Source organism: Phyllostomus discolor, chromosome 8 (assembly GCF_004126475.2).
Source record: "Phyllostomus discolor isolate MPI-MPIP mPhyDis1 chromosome 8, mPhyDis1.pri.v3, whole genome shotgun sequence".
Taxonomy (NCBI): domain Eukaryota; kingdom Metazoa; phylum Chordata; class Mammalia; order Chiroptera; family Phyllostomidae; genus Phyllostomus; species Phyllostomus discolor.
Window position 1 is genome coordinate 30,058,148 of NC_040910.2, and position 11,869 is coordinate 30,070,016.

An 11,869-nucleotide genomic window follows, 5' to 3' on the forward strand; every position below is an offset into this window, starting at 1 on the left:
TGCGTTAACAATAACTTGGAGAAGTACAGAAATACGCATTGTGACTTTTATTGTTGAAAAATTCTAAAACTGCAGGATGATCCATTTGTATTTTTTCATCTCCTTAGAGAGTTTGCATGTAGGCAATACTGGAAATTAAAACTGGCAATGTGAGCATGGTATTAATCCATGTGAACACCTTGCCTGCAGACAGACAACAATGGGATTTACTGAACAATAGGAAAATGTTCTTACTTGCCAGGTTCCAGGGTTTGCTGTGGCTGTTTTTGTTGGATGTGTGGGTGCTGGCAGGAGTAGCTTAATCAATATGTTACTTTGATTTCCAGATTTGACTTGATGGATTGGGTGGCAAGGCATGTGAGTTTCTCTTCCTTTTTAGCTGCTCCACACTGGATGTTATGGCAGCTGTCTCTTGTGAAGAGAGTCTAGTGTCTGCTTGTTATTATTCATAAAAGCATACAGAGCCTATAAGGGAGGCTGGATCGTATCTGTGATGTGCCAGTAGTGCATGGAGATGTTGTCGTCAGCAGTGTGCCCGCCTTGCAGGGAGACTCTGTTTGGGACTTGTCCTGAGATCGACGAAGGTTTCAGTGAGGGCTTTATTGGGGTCTGTAGTCTATTTTTTATTCTTATTTGTTAATCCTCACTTGAGGATATTGTTTTTAGATTGATTTTAGAGAGAAGGGGTGGAGGGTGGGGTGGGGAGAGAGAGAGAATGAAATGGAGAGAGAGAAACATCGATGTGAGAACATTGATGGTTCTCACATCGTGTGTGCCCCATATGTGCCCCAACTGGGGATTGAACCCACAACCTTTTGGTGTATGGGACAGTGCTCTAACCAACTGAGCCATCTAGCCAGGGCAAGATGCATACAAGAGTTTTGGTGGATAGCAGTCATTAAGTGAATTAAAGCTTCATTCTTCACAAGTGTGCACATTTGTATTATAATGTACACCACTGGACGGTAGTTCCCTCAGGAGGATAAAAATAAATAGAAATTGCCTTTGAAAAGCAGAATTCGAGGGACTTCCGGCAAGATGGAGGAATAGGTGGTCGCACCGTACCTCCTTGTACAACCAAGATTAGAAAACCAATAATTTACAACAATAATTTACTATCAGAATAACACCCAGATCCGGCAGAGGATTTATCTGAATGGGAGTCGGGCAGCCAAGAAGCTGAAGTAGACGCGTTCACCCGGACTGGTAGGAGAAGATGAGCCGGCGGGCGCGGGGCTGGCTTGGGTCGGCGGCGCGCGGAGGTCGGGGGAAGGTTTGGTGCAAAATCGGCGCAAAAGCCATCGGGCGCAAGAAGGCAGCGGTGATCCCTGAGTACGCAAGCTGCGGCTGGCAGACCCAGAGGGGCAGCGATTGTGGACCAGGGCAGAACTCGCGGCCCAGAAGCCCAGACAAGGGTCTGAGTCCAGGGGAACGGAACTACCGCCATTGTTTTCTCCCGTCCCGCTCCCGCTCCCGCCCCGCCCCCACATATAACGTCACAATCTAGCGACGGGGTGCCCAGCCCCGGTGAGCACCTAAGGCTCTGCCCCCCCACCGTAACCAGAGCAACCAGACGGGAAAAAAAAAAAAAAGGAGAGAAAGGGGGAAAAAAACCCCATATTTTCAACAGAGCAAATCAGTCCCCCAGGACTCATCCTTTTGAGCGACCAAGAATTAGCCAATCTATCAGATGCGCAGTTCAAAACACTGGTGATCAGAAAGCTCACGGAACTGGTGGATTTTGGATGAAATTTAGATGAAAGAATGCAGAGTACCATAAAACAGATGCAGGAAGACACGCGGAGGAGAGCCAATAGTGAAAGGAAGGAATATGAGTCTCAAAACAATACAGTGGACCAGAAGGAAGGTAGAATCAACCAAGCAGGAAAGCATGATGAAATAAGAATTCAAAAAACTGAGGAAAAGATTAAGAGCATCCAAGACACCTTTAAACATTCCAATATCCGAATTACAGGGGTACCAGAATCGGAAGGGGAAAAGCAACAGATTGAGCACGTATTTGAACAAATAATAAAGGAGAACTTCCCCAATCTGGCAAAGGGAACAGTCTTCCAAGAAATCCAAGAAGCTCAGAGAGCCCCAAAGAAGTTGGACCCAAGAAGAAACACACCAAGGCACATCATAATTACATTAGCCAAGGTAAAAACGAAGGAGAGAATCCTAGAAGCAGCAAGAGGTAAGGGGACAGTCACCTACAAAGGAGTTCCCATCAGACTGTCAGCTGATTTCTCCAAAGAGACCTTACAGGCAAGAAGGGGCTGGAAAGAAATATTCCAAGTCATGAAAGACAAGGACCTACATCCCAGATTGCTCTATCCAGCAAAGCTCTCAATTAGAATGGAAGGGCAGATAAAGTGCTTCTCAGATAAGGTCAAGTTAAAGGAGTTCATCATCACCAAGCCCTTATTTTATGAAATGCTAAAGGGACTTATCTAAGAAAAGAAGATAAAGAAAAGACATGTATAGTAAAAGGACAGCAAACTCACAAATATCAACAACCACACCTAAAGCAAAACCAAAAGAAACTAAGTAAACAATTAGAACAGGAACAGAACCACAGAAATGGAGGGCACATGGAGGGTTAGCAGCAGGAGGGTGGGAGGAGGAGAGAGGGGGAAAAGGTATAGAGAATAAGTAGCATAAAATGTAGGTTTAAATTAGATAGGGGGAGGGCAAGAATAGTACGGGAAATGTAGAAACTAAAGAACTCATAAATATGACACATGGACATGAACTATAGGGGGAAATGTGGGTGGGAGGGGGTACAGGGTGGAGGGGAGAGAAGGGGGGAAATGGGACAACTGTAATAGCATAATCAATAAAATATATATAAAAAAAGAAAAGCAGAATTCATTTAATAAAACTTTTTGTAGAGCAGTTGAGAAAAAAATGCATATGGATATTATATAGATTTTTTACTAATTCCTAGGCCAAAAAACCAAGATTGTAAGTTGAGGAATCAACAAAGATAAGAATGATTTTTAGACACATTTCTAGTGATTCTAAATGTTTTGGGATGTAACTTGAGCATATTCTAATAAATGCTGTACTATAAGGAGGAGCTGTTTCAGCTTGGTAAAGTTTTTTTGTTTTTTTGTTTTTTTGTTTTTGTAACATGTAGCAAGAGAAGTCAGTATTCTTACTGAAGCTACTCTTTTGAGATTAGACTTTTAAAACAATCTGGCTGAGTTCACATGTTCAAAGTCCAGAGGATCACTTGGAAGAAGGACTTTTTCATCCACTTTAAATCCAGGAATGAGTCCAGCATTTAGAAAATACTCAGGTTCTCTGAAAGTTAATGCTCAAGCAAGCATGCGTACGGGACATCTCTTGCATAATGTTCTGTCTGGTAACGTGATAATCAGTGTGCTCCATCACCCAGATCTTGGCAAGGAGCTTCCACTTGAGATTGTTAGGAATACAAATGAAGAAGGAGGACAAAGATTTTGGAGTGAGAAATTTTAAACTAGTGCAAAATTGACATTATTCTCTTGTCAATTATAAAGTCTTCAACCTAAGCTGTCTCCCCCCCCATTAGAGACTTACCTATTTAGTTTCCAGCTTTACTGAGATATAATTGACATGTTTGTTACATTGTATAAGTTTAAGGTGGACAGTGTGATGGTTTGGTACATTTATGTACTGAGAAATGATTACCGTGGGAGGGCTGACACCTCCATCACCTTGCATGATTCTTTCTTTCTGTGGTGAGCCTTTTTTTTAGTTTAAATTATTTTATTGTTGTTCAATTACAGTTGTCCGTATTTTCTCCCCACCCCTCCTCCCCAACCCCTCCAAACACACTTCCCTCCCTTGCTTCCACCCTCCCCCTTGGTTTTGTCCACGTGTCCTTTATAGTTAAAACCCTTCTCCCCACTGTCCCCTCCTCCCTCCCCTCTGGTTATTGTTAGATTGTTCTTAATTTCAATGACTCTGGTTATATTTTGCTTGCTTTTTTTCTTTTGTTGATTATGTTCCAGTTAAAGGTGACCATGTGATCTCACCTTTAAATGTGATGAGAGTTTTTAAGGTTTACTCTTTTAATAACTTTCAAGTGTATAATACAGTATTGTTAACTACAGTGACCAGGATGAACATCAGATTCCCATAACTTAATCATTTCATAACTAGAAGTTTGTACTCTCTGACTCTCTGGCAACCACCAATATATTCTCTGTTTCTATGAATTCTGTTTCTGAAGATTCCACAGGTAACTGAGGTCACATGGTATTTGTCCTTCTCCACCTGACTTTTCATTTTGCATAATGCCTTCATGATCACATACGACAGGATTTCTTTCTTTCTTTATCCATTCATCCATTGACACTTAGGTTTGTTTTCTTACCTTGGCTATTATATATAATGCTGAAACGAACATGAGGATACATATGTCTCTGTTAGATCCTGGTTTTATTTCCTTTAAACCTATACCCAGAAGTGGTATTGCTGGATTATATGGTAGTTCCATTTTTGATTTACTGAAGAACCTCCATACTGTTTTCCATAGTGGCTGAACCAACTTACATTCCCACTAACAGAGTACAAAGGTTCTCTTTTCTCTGTATCCCAGCCAGTAGTTTTTATCTTGTCTTTTCCGATAACAACCTTCTCACTGGTGTGTGGTGATATCTCATTATGGTTTTGATTTGCATTGTGCCTGTTGGCCATTTGTATGTCTTCTTTGGAAGAATGTTTATTCAGTTCTTCTGCCCATTTTAATCCAATTATTTTTAGTTTTTGTTTTTGAGTTATATGAGTTTCAAAAATATATATTGGATATTAACTCCTTATCAGATATATGGTTTGCAAATATTTTCTCCCATTCTGTAGATTGTCTTCATTTTGTTGATTTTCTTTTTTTTTTGCTTTGAGGGAGATTTTTAGTTGGTATAGTTCTACTTGTTGATTTTTGTTGCTTGTGCTTTTGTTGTCACACCCCAAAATTTGTTGCCAAGACCAATGTCAAGGAATTTTTTTCCTGTGTTTTCTTCTAGGAGTTTCATGGTTTCAAGGCTCATGTATAATCCTTAATCCACTTCAAGTTAGTTTTCATGAGTGATATAATTAGGCGTCCCATTTCATTCTTCTGCATAGGTTTATTCAGTTTTCCCAACAACATTTATTAAAGAGAATATTCTTTCTCTATTAAGTATTCTTGACCTTTTTGTAAATATCAGCTGACCATATTTATGAGTGTTTATTTCTGAGTTCTCTATTCTATTCCATCGGTCTATGTGTCTATATTTATGCTAGTACCATACTGTTTCAATTACTATAGCTTTGTAAAATAATTTGAAATCACAGTGTGCAATGTCTCCAGCTTTGTTCTTCTTTCTCAAGATTGCTTTGGCTATTTGCAGTCTTTAGTGGTTCCATACAAATTTTAGAATTTTTTCTATTTCTGAGAAAAATGCTATTGTAATTTTGATAGGGATTTTATTGACTCTGTTGATGGCTTTGGGTAGTGTGGACATTTTAACAATATTTATTTTGTCAATGCATGAACACAGGATATATTTCCATTTACTTGAGACTTCTTCAATTTCATTTGTTTCAAGAATTTCTAAACTAACGAAACTCACAGTGTTTCTTTGACAACTACTGTCTTCTACCTCAAGTTTTTTTGTGTGTGTGCATTTCAAATTAATTGTCCATTTTACTTAGAGACACCTAGAAACAATACTATTTATCTTTGTAAATAAAGCATATTATATTTCCACTTTTTATGACTTTAGTCAGTTATTTGCTTTTTTTTTTGTAGTTCTTATTTTCCTAATTACTCCAATATCCACATCTTTGCATATATTCAAAGTATGTGGAGTGAGGACATTTGATTAGACTTGTGTAGAGAGAAGAGATCAAATGATGAAAACTCTCAGTGCTGAATTGTGCTTTGAGTGATATCAATTAACTCTAAGGATGATGAGTCAATTTGTAAGCTACGAGAAAATAATGTGATTTATGGTAGGAGACTATGACATCCAACAGTGGTAGAAAGAATTCATTCCACTCAGAATCTAGGGCCTGCAATGCATTATATAGGAGGGGGACCTGAGCATAGAGAAAGCAACATCTGGAAAGGCACAGGAGAGTGGTGTGTCGGATTTCCAGATTGTCACTTGCATGGCTCCAGATCAGATTTTCAGTGTCTCTCATCTGGGCCCTTATGGTAGCCTCCAGTGCTTTTCATCTCTCCACATGCAATTCATTGTTTTCTAAGCTGCTTTCAGAGTGCTATTTCTAAAACACAAATATATACATTGGCAAATGTGTCTGCCTACTTAGAGTTGTAGAATCTTGGGGACTACATCTGATGACATTTGTGAGCCAACCAATGCTTCTGGAATCTATGTAGAAACCTGGGCGCAGATGGATGGTCAGCTGTACATCATCTTCTCCCTCGAATTCACAGCTCACGTGAGATCTCAGGGTCCAGACCACCTGGTTATTACTTGGAATGGCAGTTGATTGTTTCAACAGATATTTTTACAACTATTTTGTGCTGTAAATCTTTGGTAAGAATGGTTCCATCTGTTTCACTACCTGACCATGGTTAGGAAATTCCAGAGTGTAAAAAGGTAGTATTTGTCAAAAATTTTAGTGCCCCATTTTTAACCATCTAAGTAGTCACTGGGAATACATTCTGTGTTTAGTACAATGTTATGAGCCTGGAGGATTTTGGGGAAACTAGATATAATATTGACTTTATTCTCATTGGAAATACAAAGGATACATGTAACAAAATTAATAAAACATCTTAGTTTGATAATAGCATAAAATAATGTAATAAGGAGAAATATCCAAAATCATCATAATAATAGCAACACAGAAATCTTACTATATGCCACAAACTGTCCTAAACAACTTACATTAATGACTTTAGCTATTAATTTCATTTTACAACTACCCTATGAAGTAGATAATTAAAGGTAAAATGTGGACTATCAATTTGGATGTCCTTAAACTCCATAGGTGGGAGAAATAATTTCCAGAATTTTTATAGGAGACTTTAAGATGAGATAGAATTTGAAACTCTATTTTGAGGGATGGGTAGGGATTGGCTACCCAGATGCAAGTAGGAAGCAGTATAGATGTGCGATGCCATGAGCAAATTCCCAGAAGTAAGGATCTAAATGAATGTCAGTGGGACAGTGTTGCAGATCTTAGGGAATTTGCACCAGATGGTAAAAGAAAAGAAATGAAACTAAGTAGTCTGGGAAGAAAATATATACATGTACAACTATGACTCCCAGGCAGTGAATGCTCACTTTTCCCCATGAATTTGGTAACACAAAGAATAAGCCTCCTGAGCTTTTCCATTCTACTCTAGCCTTTTAATGAGCACTGCCTTAAGGAACCACTCCTCAGCAGCAGGTTCTGGCCGGCAAATTGCTTTGCTGTGCAGTCTCTATGGACGTCAGAGTAGATATGTTCCATCTTGAGGCAGTGCTCAGGCATTCTTGAGGACTGTTACTTGAAAGCCCTCTAGAGTTTGGAATCAGGATTTATAATTTTTAATATCTTTCTCAAGCTGTGGCAGTTCTTCATGGGCTCATCTGCTTTGCGTCCCCAGAGCCAGATGAGCACTCTGTGGCACACTGTGCACGGGGTATATAGGCTGTGGGAACTTCTCCGAAAAGGGCACACTGTACAGATTCCTGACATTATTCTTTGAACTTTTTTTTTGAACTGTGGGTCTTCTGAAACAGCCCTTATGGTCTTACTTCATTACTTAGTAGGCCTCGTATTTCTATACAGCTTCGTGTGTTAGTTAGGAGTGCAGACCCTGGAGCTAAATTGTCAGAGGACAAATCCTAGCAGCTTTTCTGATCCAGGCTTTGTTTCTCCTTCTTCGTATTAAAATCTACTTTGGATTCTTTCATTCGATTATTGAGTATCTGGACAAAATACTGTTTCTGTTTTTGTAAGATGTACCTGGTCTTTTATCGGGAATTGTTGTAATATACGCAGAAAAGCTTTCTGTCCTTCAGATAAATTACAACCCATGTTATCTAAAGGGCAGAAAGCTTTTCTGCGTATATTATAACAGGGAATATGTTGTTGTTCTATAGACCAAAGCTCAGGAGCCAAACTCGTTTCTTCTGCTATTCTGCACGTGGACCATTATTTCTTCCTGCCATGTTTTTCTCTCCTTTAGTCACAGTTGTGCCCTGACAGAACCGATAAGACCGGTAGTGATGCTTGTGAGCCCTTCTGTCAGACTCTGAGCTTCAAAGTACCTCGAGTTGCTTGATGGTTTTCTGGATTTTCTCCTCCATCTTCTACATCAGTAGGTGCAGGTAAGCAGTAACTGATGAGTCTGATGAGCTGTGGGCAGGTAGTGCCTGCTTGGGACTGGAGACCATCTTCGGGGAGCGCACAGTGTGGGGACCTTGGTTGCCATGGGCTTCTCACTTACATCCTCTCTCTGGAGAGACAGCATGCCTTCTGATTTTCTCTAGTAGCTTCTCCAGAGCAGCCTTGTGCTTATTGGTGGGAGGTAACCCACTAACATGAAGTCCTCTACTCTCTGAATAGTCTTAAAGGTCTGTGGAGCATGAGATGGTTTCTCTTAGGGGATCTGAAACCCTATGACAGAGTTTCTCCTTTATTTACAATATCATATGTTTTTTACTTGTCTACCAGATCGACAATGATTTCTGTTTCCCCTGCAGATTATTCTTTTCCAGCACCTTCCTATATCTTAGTTTCTAATTTTTATAGAATGTCAACCAGCTTGGGCTGCTGTAGCAAAATACCATGGACTGGATGCTTAAACAATAAAAATTTATTTCCTCTCAGTTCCAATGTCTAAAAGTGCAATCCAAGGTGCCAGCATCTTTGGTTTCTAGTGAGAGCTCTCTTTCTGGCTTGTAGACAGTAGCCTTCCCGTGGTATCCTCACGTGGGGGAGAGCGAGTGGGCTAGCTCTCTGGTTTCTTGTGAAAGGGCTCTCATCTCATCATGAGGATCCCACTCTCATGACCTCATCTAACTCTGATTAGCTCCCGAAGGTCCTATCTCCAAATACCATCACAATGGAGGTTAGGGCTTCAGCACATGAATTTTAGGGAGGCACAATTTAGTCCATAGGCTCACCTGTCTCGAAAGAGGAAGTGTGGAGAAACAGTCCTCCCCAGCTGGGAGAACAATTGAACCTGACCTCCTTGGCCACACCCGAATGTGCTTCTCTACTGGACTACAGCTCTCTGCTCATCATATTTGGTTTGCTCCTCTGTCTCCTTCCTGGACTGAATTTCTGTCCGTCTTGGCTTTCTCATCTTAATTTCCATGTCTTGTCCCAACTAGTCTTTATGTGGCAAGTAACATAAGGAATCAGGCCTTTTAAACAGCTTAGCATAGTTCTTTCCCTAGCTGTTCTGGAAGACTACAAGTCTTGGGTTATTAGCACTTTATTTTTTCTGTATTTGTTTTTATTGTGTTTTATTGTGTACACATGAGTCACATAAAGGAATGGAGGGAGAAAGGATCAAGCTTATTCCTGTCATGTGTACTCACCAAAGTTCCATTTTGTTACCTCTTTCCAAATATAAGGATAACAAGTTTCTTCCATTTCAGAAATAGCAGGATCTCTGATGTTAAACTAAGGGGTTTAAAATGTTTTTCTAAGCATAATTTTATAATTTCCTAGAAATTGTTTTACTCAAAATCCCCACAAATTTCAAAATTCTCAAAACAGCACCCACCAAAATTCAAATTTGAATCAAGCCAAAACATAATATGCACACACACACTCATCCAATAAATGAAGTTGTCATTAATTGTGCACTCAGATATAAATGGAATTATCAAAATTGGTAAATTTTTGAGGTTCAAAAGATAGAAATTCTGGCATCTGAGTCAAGACCAGGGAAAATAAAATGGAAAGCAAAGTAATGAATTACATTAAAAATGAAAGGATTGTGAATTTAGACATCAGATATGATCGGGTACAAGCTATTTTATTTCCTTGAGCGTAGCAGATACATGAAGCATCTCTGATGTCTCAATATTCAATATGAAAAGTCAGTCAAGTAGCTGGAGTTCTATTTCTTTGCTGGGAAATTAGGCGAGGCTGGAGAGCGCAGCGGGGTGGATTTTGCATATTTTTGAGGTAACAACTGAAAGGGCATGTCTCTCATTAGTATTAGTCACAGACGGCTCAGTAAGCCCGGAATAGGACAGAAAACATGATGTGCTGGAGCAGACTCGAGGCGTGCGAGCATTGCAGCACCTTGGCTGTGAAGAAACAAAGGGGACTTTGGAGGCACATCCCTTTCCACAGCGCAGCTCGGAAGCCCTCTGCCTACACTGGCTTTCCTTTTCTCCTTTTGTCAAGCAACGTGGCTGCTGAATTTCATGTTTTTGCTGCCACAGTGATCTCAACCAGGCATCAAATAATAGCACATGTTTCTTGTCCAAATTCCATTGATTTTTCCACTGTTCAACTTGGCTATAATTGAGAGAGCAAATCCTTTCCTTTACGTTTTCGTTTTATCAGATTACATAATGCTTAATAAAAGATTAGTTATTACAAGGCCTAGGGAGACAAATAATTTTGTGATAAAGCAAAATTGTGGATGAAACGGAAAGGATAGAAAACAAGTGAGAAATATGCATGTCGGGGCAGTCAGAATGTTTTACAGAAGAACATGAGGCTCCAGCTGTTTAAGAAAGTAAAGTGGACGGCAGTTAGATCGCATTTTGTATATGGAATGAAAACAGTATTTAATCATTTATCTTTAAGGTATATCATATCTATGTATAAATGCTCAAATACAGATTAGTTTATGCTGAAATTATTTTACAGCAATTTTTTGAAAAGTTTGGTTTTATTTTGTATCAGAGCTTTTGTCTGCCCTTAAGTAAGCAGTCATGTCTTCTTGCACTTAATGTGCTGCTGAATTTAACATTTCTGCACTGATGTCTCAGCCACTTTCCAACCCTTGGTTATTATTTTTTTTATTTTTTATCTTTTTGGTCTAGGGCATGATTCAAAACCATCCATCAAAGACAGCTCTGGCCAAGTTCATTTTTATGATCTTGTTTTGTGAAACACACTTGATTCTTTTCATACTTCAACAGATTTAAAACATGCCAGAGAATTCTGAGGGCAGTGCTAATCTATGGGACTGATGCAGAGCTGTCAAGGTATTGAGAGGAAGCAATTGCTTCTTTGATGAGAATGATGTCGTTGACTGTGCCCTCAAGTCTATGAGCAGCATTCTAATGGCAACTTGACATTTATCAAAAGATTTCAGCTTTGTACCTGGCTTTGCCTGTGCTCAGCCATCTTAAAAGTTAGGCATTTTCAAAATAGCAGTACGTCTAATGAATGGTGATAGTAACTATTTAACCTGGCAGGCTCATGGGTTCTGGCTGGATGACACCACAGACAACACTTTGACCTTTGTATTGTACTACAGTGACCCCTCACCTATCGTGGGAGTTACATTCCAGAGACCCCTGCAGTAGGTGAAAATCCATGAAGTAGTGGTGTTATATTTTTATTTGATTATTTATATATATATTTAAGGCTTTATATACCCTTCCCACACTCCTATAAACCTTTTCCACTCTCTTATTAACCTTTCCCACACTCTTATAAACACTTCATATGCTCTTAAACTCTTTCCACACTCCTAAACCTATGTAATTTTAACAATATACAAAATTCTATATGGGTACTCACCAGTGAGGTATACAGTTGTCCCTTGCCCTATCATGGTTCACTTATTGTGGCTCCACTGTATTGAGGGTTTAAACCTGCAATAGCTGAGGCTAACTATAATAACAGTTAGTTCTCTTGAATGCAGAACAGACAACTCTTGGATTCTTGCAGGAATAAA